Source organism: Thermobia domestica, chromosome 1, assembly GCF_964235325.1.
Source record: "Thermobia domestica chromosome 1, izTheDome1.hap1.1, whole genome shotgun sequence".
NCBI lineage: Eukaryota > Metazoa > Arthropoda > Insecta > Zygentoma > Lepismatidae > Thermobia > Thermobia domestica.
In genome coordinates this window covers 383570762-383586162 of record NC_137454.1, presented here as the reverse complement: position 1 = coordinate 383586162, position 15401 = coordinate 383570762, and the positions used below count along the sequence as shown (strand labels likewise).

General features: G+C 37.0%; 1 protein-coding gene across 4 annotated transcripts in view; it reads left to right on the top strand.

The window, feature by feature from the left end:
* Positions 1-15401, top strand: part of sim (bHLH transcription factor single-minded) — a 249833-nt gene that overhangs the window by 200144 nt on the left and 34288 nt on the right. The gene's annotated exons all lie outside the window — the stretch shown is intronic.

Below are 15401 nucleotides of genomic sequence, written 5' to 3'. Positions count from 1 at the left end.
TAGTCTGTTAATAAACGAAAATACATATTAGTTCCTTCTATAAAGATTATCCAAGTGTAAAGGAGACTTTGATTTTAGCGCCGTTGTATCTAATTGAAGTGAGGGAAATATATTTGCCGATAGATGGCGCTGTGGGATTCGCAGTTTGCATTTGCGCAGCGAATGGTGACGCCTGCTGTTTTCTCAGTTGAGGAAAGCTGTTTTTAGCAAACTCAGGTGCATTATAGGGTTCCTCAAGATCAGAGTAACGAGCTTTTATCCAATTTCTTTGCGCAGGAGGTGTGCATGCATCGTACAGCCCCGATATCTCTCCTCGTGATTCCCATATGTTTGGTCCATTAAAGGAAGTCAGTGAAGTGTCAAGAAGGTTTAAAATCCGTGGTCCAATGAATCCGTCAGGAATCCGTGACTTTCTTATGAAGCTATTCACTCTCTTCTACATGCTGGGATTAGTGAATCAATATGAATGATAATTATCTGTTGGTGTCGTGTTACACATTAACTATCCTTTACAAATCCTGGAATAAACTATTCTTTAGATATAGACCCTAAAGAGTAGTCTCCTTTTCATTTGAGCAAACCTTATAGGTCTATACATGGTGTTGCAAAAGTGGGTCACAATATTTTGGGAAGAGATTCTTTACATCAAATTAAGAAAACAGTTCATATGAACCTGTGCTCAAAAATGGATAGTTTCGGAGTTATAAGGTGCCGAGAAAGTGAAACAAGTGAACTTCAAAAGTTCATAGCTCCACTAGTATGGGAACTATCGTAATCGGGTCAAGACATCACTAAGGAACTGGTATGTGAACTATCCAAATATCCATGTTTAACAATGCTCCAGTACTTGCACACCAATTTTTTTAGAGAGGTAGGTGTAGAGTGATCAAGTACTCCCAAACCGCCTCTGTAAAACTGATTGTGTAAGTACCGAAGGTTCTGAAAGATAGATGTTTGGATAGTTCACATACTAGTTCCTCAGTGATATCTTGACCCGACTACGATCGGTGCTATAGTAGTGAAACTAAGGACCATTAAAGTTCATTTTTTTCACGTCTTCGGCACCCTAGAACTACGAAATTACGTACTTCCGACCACAGGTCCATATGAACTGTTTGTAACATCCTGTGTAACTGAAGGGTACGTACGAAGAATGTTTTATTATAGATCTAAAGCTAATATATATAAACTGTTAGAATTCGTATAATCTATATATATTTGAGACTATCAATTATAGTGAGTGACACTTAATTCAGTTGATTTTTTCCCCTCTATTTTATGGAATAATGTTCAATCTAATGGCTTATTCACACATAGCGTGCCGTGGTCCACGAAGTTTCGTTTCAGACTGTAACATTGCAAATTCATTGGATTGTCTTTTTTTTACTCCTCACATGCCGTGTCATGCGACGGCAATGTCACATTCAGAAGAAATACTATCTCTGTCACAACTCGACAGCCAGAACTCCCTCGTGGCTAAGCGATTAGCGTACGCGCCTTTGGCGTGGGAGACCCCGGTTCGATTCCCGGCGGAAGGTCATGTGGTTCGGATTCTACGTTAATAAGTAGGTGCACGTCTCACATAGCCTAGCTGCTGAAAGGGACGCTAAACTAAAATAAACTCAACTAAACAACTCGATGGCCGCGATCTTTTTACGGCTTTCCTCGGAGTACTCGAAGCGACACAATTTTTACCATCATGAATAATTTTTTCCCTGCAGTCCATCTTTGGGAATGGATTAGATAGCAGTAGCAACAAGCATGAGAGCAGTACTTGTGAATGATCGTAGCCATGGCACGTATGAAGTATCGTAGGGGAATGGCATGGGTACGTCACCGTATGTCTGAATTAGCCTTAAGTGTCTTCATCCCGGCGAAATTAAAATACCGCTAATTTTACAGTAATTATGTGATATCTTCAAATAGATAAAATATAATTGAAATATGGAACAAGAGCGCCCTAGACAATATTATTTTGCATGAGGTACCGTTACCACAAGTCACCTAGTAGCTTTCCGTTTTCAGCCGTTTAGAAACGCGAAAATAAATGCCGATTTTCAAAATGGCTCGAAATCGAAAGCAAATAAGTGAGTTGTGATAACGGTTTCTCATGTAAAATAATATTGTCTAGGGCGCTCTTGTTCCACATCTCGATTATCTTTTATCTATTTGAAGATATCACATAATTACTGTAAAATTAGCGGTATTTTAATTTCGCCGGGATAAAGATCTTAAGAGGAACACAACAGTGGATTTCGAGGACCACAGTTTGAGAAACACTGAAATAAATTAATTGTTGGTTTCAAGAACTTTCATATAGTGCAGAAATGATTCACGCATATAACTCACCGGTATGACATCGTAAGCTACGCATCCAAATTTCTGGCGATGAGAAAAGATCTAGGAACAGTTATCCGTTCATTTAATATTATTTTGTAAGGAATACTTTACTTTCTGAATTTTGCTCTCCATTCGACTTCTTTTCCCCTCAAAAATGACAACAATCCGAGAATTTTACGTTATTTTGTGGGAAATAAAAAATGACCAATCACACTGAGGAAAATCCGTTCTCCGGACAGAGGTATATTGTACAAAAATACGGAATCCTCTTACTTACTACAGAAATTGGTATGGAGCATCAGTATAGTTTCATATGAAAAGTACGTACAGATGGAACACTTATGTATACAGAAAGTATTATAAAACATGCGTTTTCAGTTGTACGTTTGCTGTACGTTAAGTCCAAAAACTACAGGATTTACACATGTAACATACGATTTTACGTACGGCACATACAACTTTTTTCTCAGTGTAGGAACAGGGGTTTTCGTTTACAAACAAATAATATTAGCAATTAAATGAATTGAATTTCTGAATGATAGTCTCTCTTTTATTACTCTTCAGGGTCGGTGGTACAATATTAGGCTATACCCTGCACCTTTCTGGTTAAGTTTAGACCCCTATGACTTCAAAAACAATGGCCATCCTAGTTGATGTATTCTGCCTGCGAGGTTCCACTTGTTGTGGAATAATTACAGTTCGTAAAATGGACATTTGGGCAATTAGGAGTCTAAGTCGGAAAACAAAGGAAGACACCAAGATAAAAAATGCGTAATATATATTTAAATTAGACCGTTTGGATCCGAAGTCATTTTAACTCCAAAATTTTAATTTTCCAGGAGTGAAATTTGAAGTTCATAATCTCATAAACAGTTCATTTTTCTGTTATTTTGGAAACCAAAATAATATCTGTAGTTTCTGGTTTTATAATTTGTTGTTTACAAAATGTTTTTAAAAAGATACCCATCAATAGAAGTGAATGGAAACATTAGTCCGTTTATTATTATTATTATTATTATTATTATTATTATTATTATTATTATTATTATTATTATTATTATTATTATTATTTGGAGGCGACTCAAATGTAACTTTACACTTTTGAACGCAAGACGAAATAAAAGAAAATTGCCAAACCATTTGTCATCCAACTAATGTCCGTTTATTCAACATCATTTTTCACTAAAAAATTATTTTTAATTTGGTTTCAGTGGAGTTTAGTGGCCCTTGCAGCGCTATAGGAGGCTATAGGAGACGTTCACCTACAGCTATCGTTACCCACGGGACAAGAAATAAACATTTCTCGTTTCATCACGGTTCTCGAGGAATTATTTATCGCCTCGTCTCATTTTTGTTAGTTTATGTTTAATATTTTTGTCCTGACTTTTCTCTTAAGGGCTTTTACTACAGCGAAATTAAACTACCGCTAATTTGAGAGCTTTTCTGTAATATCTTCGAAACAAATAAAAATATTCGAAAAACAGAAACGTAGTGAACTAGACAATACGACTTTGCATGTGATACCTTTATCACAATTCATTTATCTGCTTTTTGGTATACCGCTATTTACAGAACCCGCAAAAAATGCTAAATCTATCTACAGTTGCAAATCGAAAACAGATAGATGAGTTGTGATAACGGTATCACATGCAAAATCGTTTTGTCTAGTTCACTGCGTTTCTGCTTTTCGAATATTTTGATTTGTTTTAAAAATATTACAGAAAAACTCTAAAATTAGCGGTAGTTTAATTTCGCTGTAGTGAAGACCCTTACCCCCTAAACAAGAATCTAAATACGCCACAGACGCTATATATGAATATGTATGTATATGTATACTCATTTATCTGCTTTCGTACGCGCCCTTGGCGCGGGAGATCTGGGTTCGATTCCCGGCGGGAGCTCATGTGGTTCGGATTCCACGTTAATGAGTAGGTCCACGTCTCACATAGCCTAGCTGCTGAAAGGGACGCTAAACTGAAATTCAACTCATTCATTTATCTGCTTTCGATTTACAACTGAAGATAGATTTAGCATTTTTTGCGGGTTCTGTAAACAGCGGCATACCAAAAGCATATAGGTGAATTATGGTAAAGGTATCATATGCAAAATTGTATTGTCTACTTCACTACGTTTCTGCTTTTCTAATATTTTTATTTATTTTGAAGATATCAGTGAAAAACTCTAAAATTAGCGGTAGTTTAATTTCGCTGTAGTGAAGACCCTTAATTTAATCTAGAAGTTACATTTCTATCAGCCTCGTCACGAGAGGTGCACGAAGGGTGTGGTATAACAACATTTAAACTATAGATCTATTTGTTGTTGACGTATAGGCTATTGAGTAATGACTTGTGGTTCTTTAAACGTTGATAAATCCACTTCATTGTGTTCCTAAATGACTTTATCAATTTATAGTTTTCTGTTATAAATCATTTAACACTAGAACAAGGTTTGAGATTAGTGGTGGAGCACAAAAACCGGTTTTTCGGTTTTTGAAAATTTTCAAAAAAACGGTTTTGGTTTTTCACCGAAACCGGTTATCGGTTTTCTCCAAAACCGGTTCGGTTTTTTCACCTGATCTGGTTTCGGTTTTCTTCAAAACCGATTCCGGTTTTTTCCAAAATTTGTTCTATTTCTGACCAGAATGGTGTTTCGTTGTTCTCCGGAAACCAATTCCATTTCCACAGAAATAGTTTTATGTGTTTTCCAAAAGTTTTCACCGAAACCAGTTTCGGTGAAAAACCGAACCTGTTTTGGAGAAAACCGAAACCGGTTTCGGTGAAAAAACCGAGTCGGTTTTTCGGGTTTCGGTTTTTATAGAAACCGGTTTTGCCCATCCCTATTTGAGATCTAAGAATTAGGTGGACAAGTGTCCCTACCAGAGTTGAAAAATTTATCATCTCGTCTCGATTTTTTTTAAATGTGCTTTTCATCTTGAGAAATTTCTCGTCTCGTGGCAACACTATCTATAGCTTAACGTTGGATCCGAACCAAATATATAAGCTGATACTAGGAAGCAAACCACGTCACACAAGCACGTACGGTAGCCATATAACCACAAAGAAGTTAGAATTTTTTTTTCAGGACTTTAAGTACCCTATGATTCGTGTGATGTTATAAGCATCATAGAATAACGTAACGATGTAGTTTTCCTCTTAGAAACTGCAGATTTTGCCACCAACTCGCTTATAAGACAATTTTCGTTACTAGATGCGATTGAAAAATACCACCAAATTTAGCGGGTTGGCAACACTACGTAAGTATAATGTGCTTCGTGGCTTCATGTCTCGTGTGGTCTCCAAAGGACATAGATAAGAGAGACAGATAAGGTAATAAAAAAAGTATCATCAACAGCCTAGTGAAAGAAAACTTGCTATAAATAACACTGTTGCCAAACTTGTGATTTGCTAAACACTCTAAAGATTTCGATGTTATAGTTCCAAAGGTTCTAGTTCCAAGCAACAAAAAGTCGAAAAATTCCTTTCCGTTCTAAATCTTTAGAAACCTATTTATCTATGGTTATTGCCTGATGTCGGATGTGGTCAAGTCAGTAGATTAATACATATCACCGTTAATTCTTTCTTACCTTTCTAGAACGGTCAGTGACGTAACTAGGCGGAACAAACGGGGCTTGTGACCCGGGCGCCGGATTGGGAGGGTGTAAAATTGGGCAAATATTTGGGGGAGCGTTTTTGTTTGGTTGGTCAGGGGGGCGCTAAGGCGAGTTCTTGCCCCGGGCGACAACTAGCGCATTTACGTCACTGAGAAAGGTTGCTAAATAGAGCTTCCTAGTTGCATTACAATTCTAGACCATTGACATTGTGTGATCCGTACTAGAAGTCAAAACCAAGTGCTAACTTTTAGGTCAGACATGTGGTTTCAAGCGATCATTGGATGGATTCTGCAATGTTATTAGTTAATGATGTTAGGGGTCCCGGGTTCAAACCTTGCTCCCGCCAAGTGAACTTTGTGATGGACAAACACCGTGTGCTTGGGTTTTCTCGGGGTTCTCCCGTTTCCTCCCACTTTCTTCAATCCACCATTTCATTCATCTCTCATCATCACCGTCTCCTTTAGCCTAATCGGCATAAACGTAGGACGTAAAACTCAAAAATTTCATTTCATTTTTTCCTTATTCCGTAAAAAATAAAATCTATTTAAAGCCGTTCAAAAATTTTGTGGCCCCTATTATTGACCAAGATCACAATCTTTTGATCCACTTCTTGGATCATTCCTAAAATTCTTGTTACTTTGCAATATCGTGAATATTCATTCCTCTTTAATTCAGCAGTTTTAGTTCAGAACAGATCAATGATGGAGAAAGTTACTTTTATAAAATTACAGATGCGCTCTCCGTTTGTTCAGGCCGAAGGACAATAGATATGGCTTTATATTTCCATGACCTCGGTATTGATTGACAGGGGCTGATGGGATTAGCAGAACACTTCGGCCATTTTATCATCAAGTTTCCCAAGTGTTCGTTTCGCAAAGATTGTTTGAACTCCTGAGTCACATTTGGACAAGGGAAAAACGGGAGAATTAAACTCCCTGCCCCAACGAAGATCAAAATTGGGTTGTCCTGTTAGTAGGTAGACACTCTACCAACTAAGCCATCATGGTTATAATTATATGAAAGAGGTACATATAGTTTCTCAAAACATTGACGTTTTTAACAGATTGTATAAAATAGTTACATATTGTATGCTCTGGTTAACGTGTTTCCTTTGACCAAACAGTTACATATTTATGCATATTTAGCCCACTTTTAAAATAACTTATTTTGGTGCAAGAAATAAACCAGGAAAACTTCAATATTGATATGCAGATCATGTATTGCAGGCTAGATTGATTTCCATATATACTACTTCAAGGAAAGCCTTTATCTATAATAGCTTACAGGTCTAGATTTATTTTTAAAAACATTCTTAATCTTAATGAAATACCTCATCTTTGAAAAAGTTTTGGTTAAAGTAGGGTGTGGAACATTATTTGGGTTTTATCCGAAGGCTTCATATACCTAGTAAAGATTGAACCGCGAACACACACGCGTAAAGCACGAGCGTTAACCACTTTGGTATGAAGGGGTATAAACGGCCTACAGTAATTCCCCAGCCAAGAATGACACGATTGAGACAAGCATCTGTTGATAGAGACGAAACCGAGATCGAGACAACGATTTAAGACTCGAAACGAGATCGAGAACACTCGTCAACCGAGACGAAACCGATACTTATAGACCCTATAGACTCGCCTCGCCTCGTCTTGGTACCATCCCTATGTTTCAACAGATCAGACAGCAAAGGTGGATTCTATATTTTAAATAGAAAATACACAATAGGGATGCGCACGAGACGAGTTGAGACAGGATTTTCCTGACAAAATTCTAGTCAAGACACGGCTCTTCCAATAGAGAAATATACATTTTTCGATTCGAGACATCACTTTTACAGCGTATTGTCGAGACGAGACAACCACAAATCTTGTCTCGTGCGCATCCCTAATGCACAAAATTAATTACTGAGCGTCAGTATTTTGGATTTCGGAACATAATCCTATGTAATTGATTATAATCAATTGCTCCCTTTTGATCATAATCACTTTTATGGTCTTACTGCCATTCCTTCAACTATGCCCCAAGAAATTTTCCTTTTTGTGTATTAAAATAAAACATTGTCTTTAAAACATTATTTATTTTACTGTTATCATTTATGTATAGAAATATATGTATTTATTTATTACTTTTTGTTTTTAGATACGTTCGTACTCGATCAGTGTGAACATATCTTAAAACATAGCGAAGCAGGGAATTTACGCTAATCGAAAATAAATATGGAGCTCCTCCGTGGCTAAGCGGTTAGCGTACGCGTCTTTCGCGGAGGAGACCCGCGTTCGATTCCCGGCGGGAGCTCATGTGGTTCGGATTCTACGTTAATTTGTAGTTAAGTCTCATATAGCCTTGCTGCTGAAAGGGAGATTAAACTAAAAATCACACTATCTCACGATTTTGTTTCGGGGGGGCTTTGCTAACTTTCGGGTGGGGTCTTTTCCTGAAAATGTGAAAATTCTGCAAGATAGTTCATATACTTTACTATAGTAAGTAAAATTTCTGGGGGCTTAAGCCCGAAAGCCCCCATAAATACGCCACTGCTATTATGTATTGTTGTATGAGAATTAATTTACCGTCTTTTTTAGTCTATAGGTCAGAATCGAAGGATATAAAAAGTACTAGAATTTCAGAGGACAGTAGGAAACATTTTCCTAAAGTTGGAGGATATATTTCTGGGATGACAACAGTTGCAGGTAGAGAAACCCACCATCGCGGGAGACCGAGCGCTCTGAGCAAAGCGCTGATCCGTTGTGTGCTGCTTGGAGGTGATAGCTGCTCTGTGACGATGGGCGTGGTTATACCAGGCTCCTCCCTGGCACGTACGAACATACGTCCCCGGAATACATTAGCGGGATCAAGGCAGCAAGCTCTGTTTATGATATGGCTGCGGCTCTGTAAAGCGAACAATAGCACGGAGAATAAAACTGCGTTCGGTACGTGATACCAGGACAATACCAGGTTCTCACAGCCTCCTTGAATTTCGCTTGAAGTCAAATATCATATGACTCCCCTTTCCTTTTTTGTTTTGTTTTGTAAGTTACAAACAGGCGGTACCGAGGCGCGAATAAAAGACGAAATGTGAAATATTTCAGTAGACAAAGTAATTCAAACGGATAACACCTTTTCTTTCAATAAAGATCCTCGTACCAAATACATAGCTCATTACTCATACTTGTGAGGTTCTGGAGAGGAGTCAATATGCCAAAGTCAACAGGCATTTGTTCCTTCTGAAGGACAATTCGTCAAGTTGACACCTTTTGGATATTGTCTTTCTTCTTGGTGCGGCATGTCTGAAATATTATATCGCACCTGAGCAACTGTTTTAAAGACAACTGTACTTAGAGGTCGTCTCGCGAATACCTTCCGAATATTTGAAGACAAGCATAGCAGAAATATTTTATGCTATTACCTGTATACACCTACGATATCATAATGTTTTGTGTTGGTCACGTACGGCCAACAAAAGGGGATTTGGAAGGAAATTCCTAAAAGTCAAAAAGTCTCTCACGCTGCATTGAAGTGTTCACGAATGTAGCAATTTCTTTACCTCACATTTTACTTTTCAATTTAAATGTTATTTTTTATGTTGTTCTGCAACCAACATTCACAGTTAAGTTTTTGTAGTTTAACTTAGAAAAAAACTTAGCGGAAAGTATTTTTAAATCGTAACAAGAACTGTTAAAATAAAAGTTACTAAGCGAATCGTAAGTGGTGTACGGCCAACGTTCTTATTTTCTAGTCGAGATGCCGTGGGTTCAAATCTGATGGTCGTCCGTCTTGTCAGAGCTCAGCGTCTGTTGCGACCATGAAAAAAAAAAAATCCTGTTTAAATGAATTAGATTAGATCATTGAGGGCGTCATTTGTAGCCATGTAGAACTGTTAGGTTCAATCGATTTGATTTGTCTCATTGTGAATCTTCCTGAGTTAAACGATATACACTACATGTAGGGGAGATCAAAAATTATTTTTAAAAAATTATCGAGCCCAATAGGGGCGCATCTAGGGAGGAGGGCCCACCGAGTTCGGACTCAACATACATTTGTACACTTTCTTAAGAGTCTTCATCCCGGCGAAATTAAAATACCGCTAATTTTACAGTAATTATGTGATATCTTCAAATAGATAAAAGATAATCGAAATGTGGAACAAGAGCGCACTAGACAATATTATTTTACATGAGAAACAGTTATCACAACTCACTTATCTGCTTTCGATTTCGAGCCATTTTGAAAATCGGCATTTATTTTCGCGTTTCTAAACAGCTGAAAACGGATAGCCACTAGGTGACTTGTGATAACGGTACCTCACGCAAAATAATATTGTCTAGGGCGCTCTTGTTCCACATTTCGATTATCTTTTATCTATTTGAAGATATCACATAATTACTGTAAAATTAGCGGTATTTTAATTTCGCCGGGATGAAGACTCTTAAAGATTTCATTTCATTTTCTCATCTTTGGTGCGAAAGATCCCTCGTTGGTACCGAGGCCCTATGAGCTTGTGATGGACAATATCATCTCCGTGGGATTTCTTGGGGTTCTCCTCTTTCCTCCCATGCTCTCATTCCACCAATTGATTTTCATTAATTATCTGTCTCCTTTAACCTAAGGACAGCCTTGAGACATGAAAACTCGTGGCCTACAGCACAACTCGTAGGCCTATAACAACAATAAGACAGAGTCTTGGGTTCGTTTCTCGTGGAGGAGTGTTGAAAACATTGGGGTGGTTCAAATCCCACCTTAAACAGAAATTTCCACGTCTCATATAGTCTCGGTGGTGAAAAGGGATGCTTAACTTCACTAAACAAAGAAACTAACTAACTCTATTGCGTATGGTACCCATTGGTGCAATGCCGCGTTCACAAAAGCTCTCCACTCCATCTACTTGTACCTTTAGCCAACTGGATCCAGTTTCTATTTTGTATCCCTATTACTGCGATGCCTATCTTAAAACTGTCCTCCCATCTGAACTTAAGTCTTCCTAATGGTCGTTTTCTGATTGGTCTTCCAGTTAAGACTTGGGGAGCGTTCCTAGTTTCTTCCATTTTGGGTACATGATCTGCCCACCTGAGCTTCCTAGATTTGATTACCCTAACAATGTTTGGTAAACCGTATAAATTAGTTCCTCGTTATGAAGTTTCCGCGATTCCCATTCCCGTTTCTCTTGGGTCCTAATATTCGTCTCAGGATTCTGTTGTCAAATACTTCCAGTCTCCGTTCTTCCCTTAAAAGTAAGCGACCATGTTTCGCAACCAAACAGCACAAGAGGCGTGATTGTCGTTTTATATATATATATATATATATATATATATATATATATATATATATATATATATTAAGCTTCAAATTCCTCGACAGAATTCGCGACGACAAGAGATTTTGAACGCAATAATAACACGAATTCCCTGCTTTTAGTCGACGTTTAATTTCTTCGTGAATATAGTTTTCGTCTGTTAATATTGATTCTAGACATTTGAAAATATCCAGTTTATCGAAAGTATTACAATATTTGATACTTTGACGCATCCATAAGAAACAAACAAAAATACCGGTAATATAATATTAAGTCTCATAATAATAATAAATGAAACCTTTTAGTTTTGCATGGTGTTGCTCGCGAGAAATTCCTCGCCTCGTCTTGAAAACGAGGCGAGAAGTACCGGTACTTTTTAGATTGGAGACAAGACAAGAAACACGACAACTCTCGTTGTTTTTATTTTTTTGAGACGAGAATCGAGGCGAAATGAGACGGGAAATTTCATGAGTCTCGTAAGTAAAGGCCTTACTAGTTTTCCCAGGCCTCACATCTCAAGCCACTGTTTTAATTTATATGATTTTCTATAAAATTATACCTTGGTAAAGCAATTGTAAATACAATAAAAGAACATTGATCAACGTTTAAAGACACTCAAGTTATTATACATCAACAGTAAATGTAGCTTAAATGATGTTATACCACACTCTTCATGTACACTCATGTCCAAAATTATTGTCGCATGTCTATAAATATGTTGTTGTAGGAATATAATTTGATAACGAATTCGCCCGGTATTTCTTATAATGTTAGTATGTGTATAATCGGCAAAGACATGTATGTGGCAAATTTCATGTCAAAAGAGCAGTAAATAAGAACAATAAAACGAAAATAACACTTTCTTGTCCATTTAGGAACATTTTATTTTACTCATTATAATTTTCGTATTTATAAATTCTTTCCCTATGAAATTTACCAACAAATATACATTTCCCAATTATACACATAGTATCAGTATTAAAAGTACCTTTCAAAATAATTATCAAATTATATTCTTACAAGAAGACAGTTATAGATATGCGACAATCATTTTGGACATGAGTGTACCTCTCGTAATGCCAAAGAATTCTGGTAACTTTTAGATAAAATTAAGAAAACATTAGGGCATACATTTACAAAACGAGATTACATCATTGTGACAATACGAGGAAAAATTTCCAAGTATCGAAACGAGAAAAACTTTTCGAGAGGTAATACAACCGTTCTTTAAATAAATAAATTAAAAAAAAAAAAAAAGTGATGAGAAAACTTACTTCTCACATTTCGTCTCTCTCATGATCAACATTATTTTTACGTCCCACAATTATGTCATGTAGGGTAAAGGGGACGAATGATTAATGAAAATGGTCTCATTTGACCAAAGAAAATTCATACTTATTTGATTTAATTCCAGCTCTGGATAAGAGTTCAAGACTTTTCAAAGAGAGATGGGCAGTCAAGGTGTTTCTTTTTAAACAAGACTGTACAATTTATTTCTATATATTCCATCAAGTGCAAGTAGTTACCAGAGGAATCCTATCTATTAAGTTTACCAATTCACGCCAATATCCAATACCAACACTATATCATATTTGCATTATTTTGCTACACCTCCTAAATATACTAACGTAAGTACGGTTTATGAGGAGTCTTATAGGAGGCCATTTCCATTTGTCCGTATATATACAGGTAGCATGAAAAATATAATGGGATGCTTAAGTTTTACGTTCCACGGTTATGCCGACTAGGCTAAAAAAGGAGATGGTGATGATGAGGAATGAATGCAATGGTGGAATAAAGAAAATGGTAGGAAAGGGGAAAACTCCGAGAAAACCCACGCACACGGTGTTTGACCACCACAAAGTCCACTTGGCGCGAACTGGGATTGAACCAAGGACCTCACGCCTAGTGGGCTTTGTGGTGAGCAAACACCATGTGAGGTGGCTTTTTCGGGGTTCTCTCCTTTCCTCCCACTTTACTCATTCGCCCATATCAACCGTTTTGTTATCACTGCCTTCTTTAGCCTCGCTGCATAATACGTGGAACGTTATATATATATTTTTTAAATGCTATTACTACCTCAAACAGTAAACCGCAAAACTTAGGAAAAAGAAAAAGATGAGCAATTCTCCATTATAGTTTGACAATTAATCCTTCTTTCCGTCCTTAGCGAATGTTTATCTGAAACACTTTCTTCTACAATTTATTCTATCCTTATTTATTAATATACAGTGTGTCTCAAAAGTCCTCTGGCATAGGGTAACTGTTATTATCAGGGTTACAACAAAATGTAAGAGAAAAAAACCATCACCAAATATGTTTTGAATCTAAAGTTTAAAAAAAAAAAAATTGGACGAGCCGTTTGGACTGTACGCTCTTTGTGCACCCAATTAAATGAAAATGCAGCGTTGCCGCTAATAGAGGTTCTGGGGGGGTTGAGAGTCGGGCGGAAGATAGTTACATTTTGTAAGAGTATGATAAATGGGGCCATGTTTGAAATGGGGGCTGGCTGTCTACACGTTAGTGTAAAAGACAGTAATCCATTCATTTATGTTGTGAGTCCAGGTAAATGGCAAAGTTGAATTTTCATTTAATATTGGGTGCATACAGAGTGTATAGCCCAAATGGCTCATCCGATTAAAAAAAAAAAATCTTCGCTTTAGATTGAAAACATCATATTTCGAGACGGTTTCCCCTCTTACATTTTGTTGTAACTTCTATAATAACAGAGTTACCCTATGTCAGGGAACTTTTGAGACACCCTATATATTAAAGTATTATTATTTTATTAGTTAGGAACAATTTCTAGTTTTGTAACTGAACAATTGCTTCAGGTCCATTCTCTCAAGCATAAACTGTTTGTAGCCTCGTGTCCGGTATTTTTCACCGGAACCGGTTTTGGTTTTCTCCAACCCGGTTCGGGTTTTCATCGGATCCGGTTTTCTTCAAAACTAGTTCCGATTTTTTTTTTTCAAAATTTATTCTATTTCTGACCAGAATAGTGTTTCGTTGTTCTTCGGAAACCGATTCCGTTTCCACAGAAATTGTTCTATGTGTTTTCTAAAAGGTTTGACCGAAACCAGTTTTGGTGAAAACCTAACCGGTTTTGAAGAAAACCGAAACCAGTTTCGGTGAAAAACCGAACCGGTTTCTGGAGAAAACCGAAATGTCGGTTTTTCTAGAAACCGGTTTCCGGTTTTTATTTTAAAAAAACGGTTTTGCCCATCCCTAGTACCCAACAAAGAGGTCCCAGGCTGCTTCATTCCTTTCTGATTTCCCCGGATATTGTAATTGCACTGGGTCGTCATTCTTCGTATGTGATGAGCTAATATGACCTTAGCTGCCGAAAGCCCAGCAATCTAATTCATAATCCTAATGCTACTAGAGGCCACAAGCCTCGGACCTTGCATCGTTTCGCCTAATAAATTAGTTTATTCCATAACAGATACATGGTGAAATTTCTGTTCACCATTTTAGGCGAAATCATCATTTATCTTAAAGATGGTAAAAAACAATAATAAATATAACTGAAATCGAAAATACTTTAGCTTTCTTTATCTTCTTGAAGCTCAATTTTAATTGATCTCTCAGCCAATCAGAACCGAGCGGATCAAAATTGTATCTACCCTTTATAACGATATTGTGTATTTTTAATATCTTTACTTGTATTTACGGGCAATATGTGCTATTAAAATATGCACAAGCTAGCTAGAAGAAGAAGAAAATATGAAAAGAACTAGAATTAATTTTCTTCCGGATAATATGATTGATGTTCTGTTAACATAGCAATCTGACGATATGTGTTATTGGTCGTCATAGCAACGAGAAATATAAGATATAACAAAGGATCCATTTTGTATAATCTACATGCATGTTAATTAAAGGGTGTAAAAGTTTCCTTCTTTACGTATTATAATAAAAGTTAATATCAAGATGCAGTGCTTAAGTGAATTTTGGTAAAAATAGTAAACTAGATTTTAGACATACTCGAACTGTGGGCTATAGTGTAACGCTAAAAATATACAAAAATAAGTCACATTATAAATTGGTGTTTTCAGCCACAGATTGCATTATACCTTGTTCACTTCAGTTAGTAATCCCACTAACTTCTCTCGGTATGCATAAGTAGCTAGAACCACGGGCGTCAATCCCACCGGGACACCG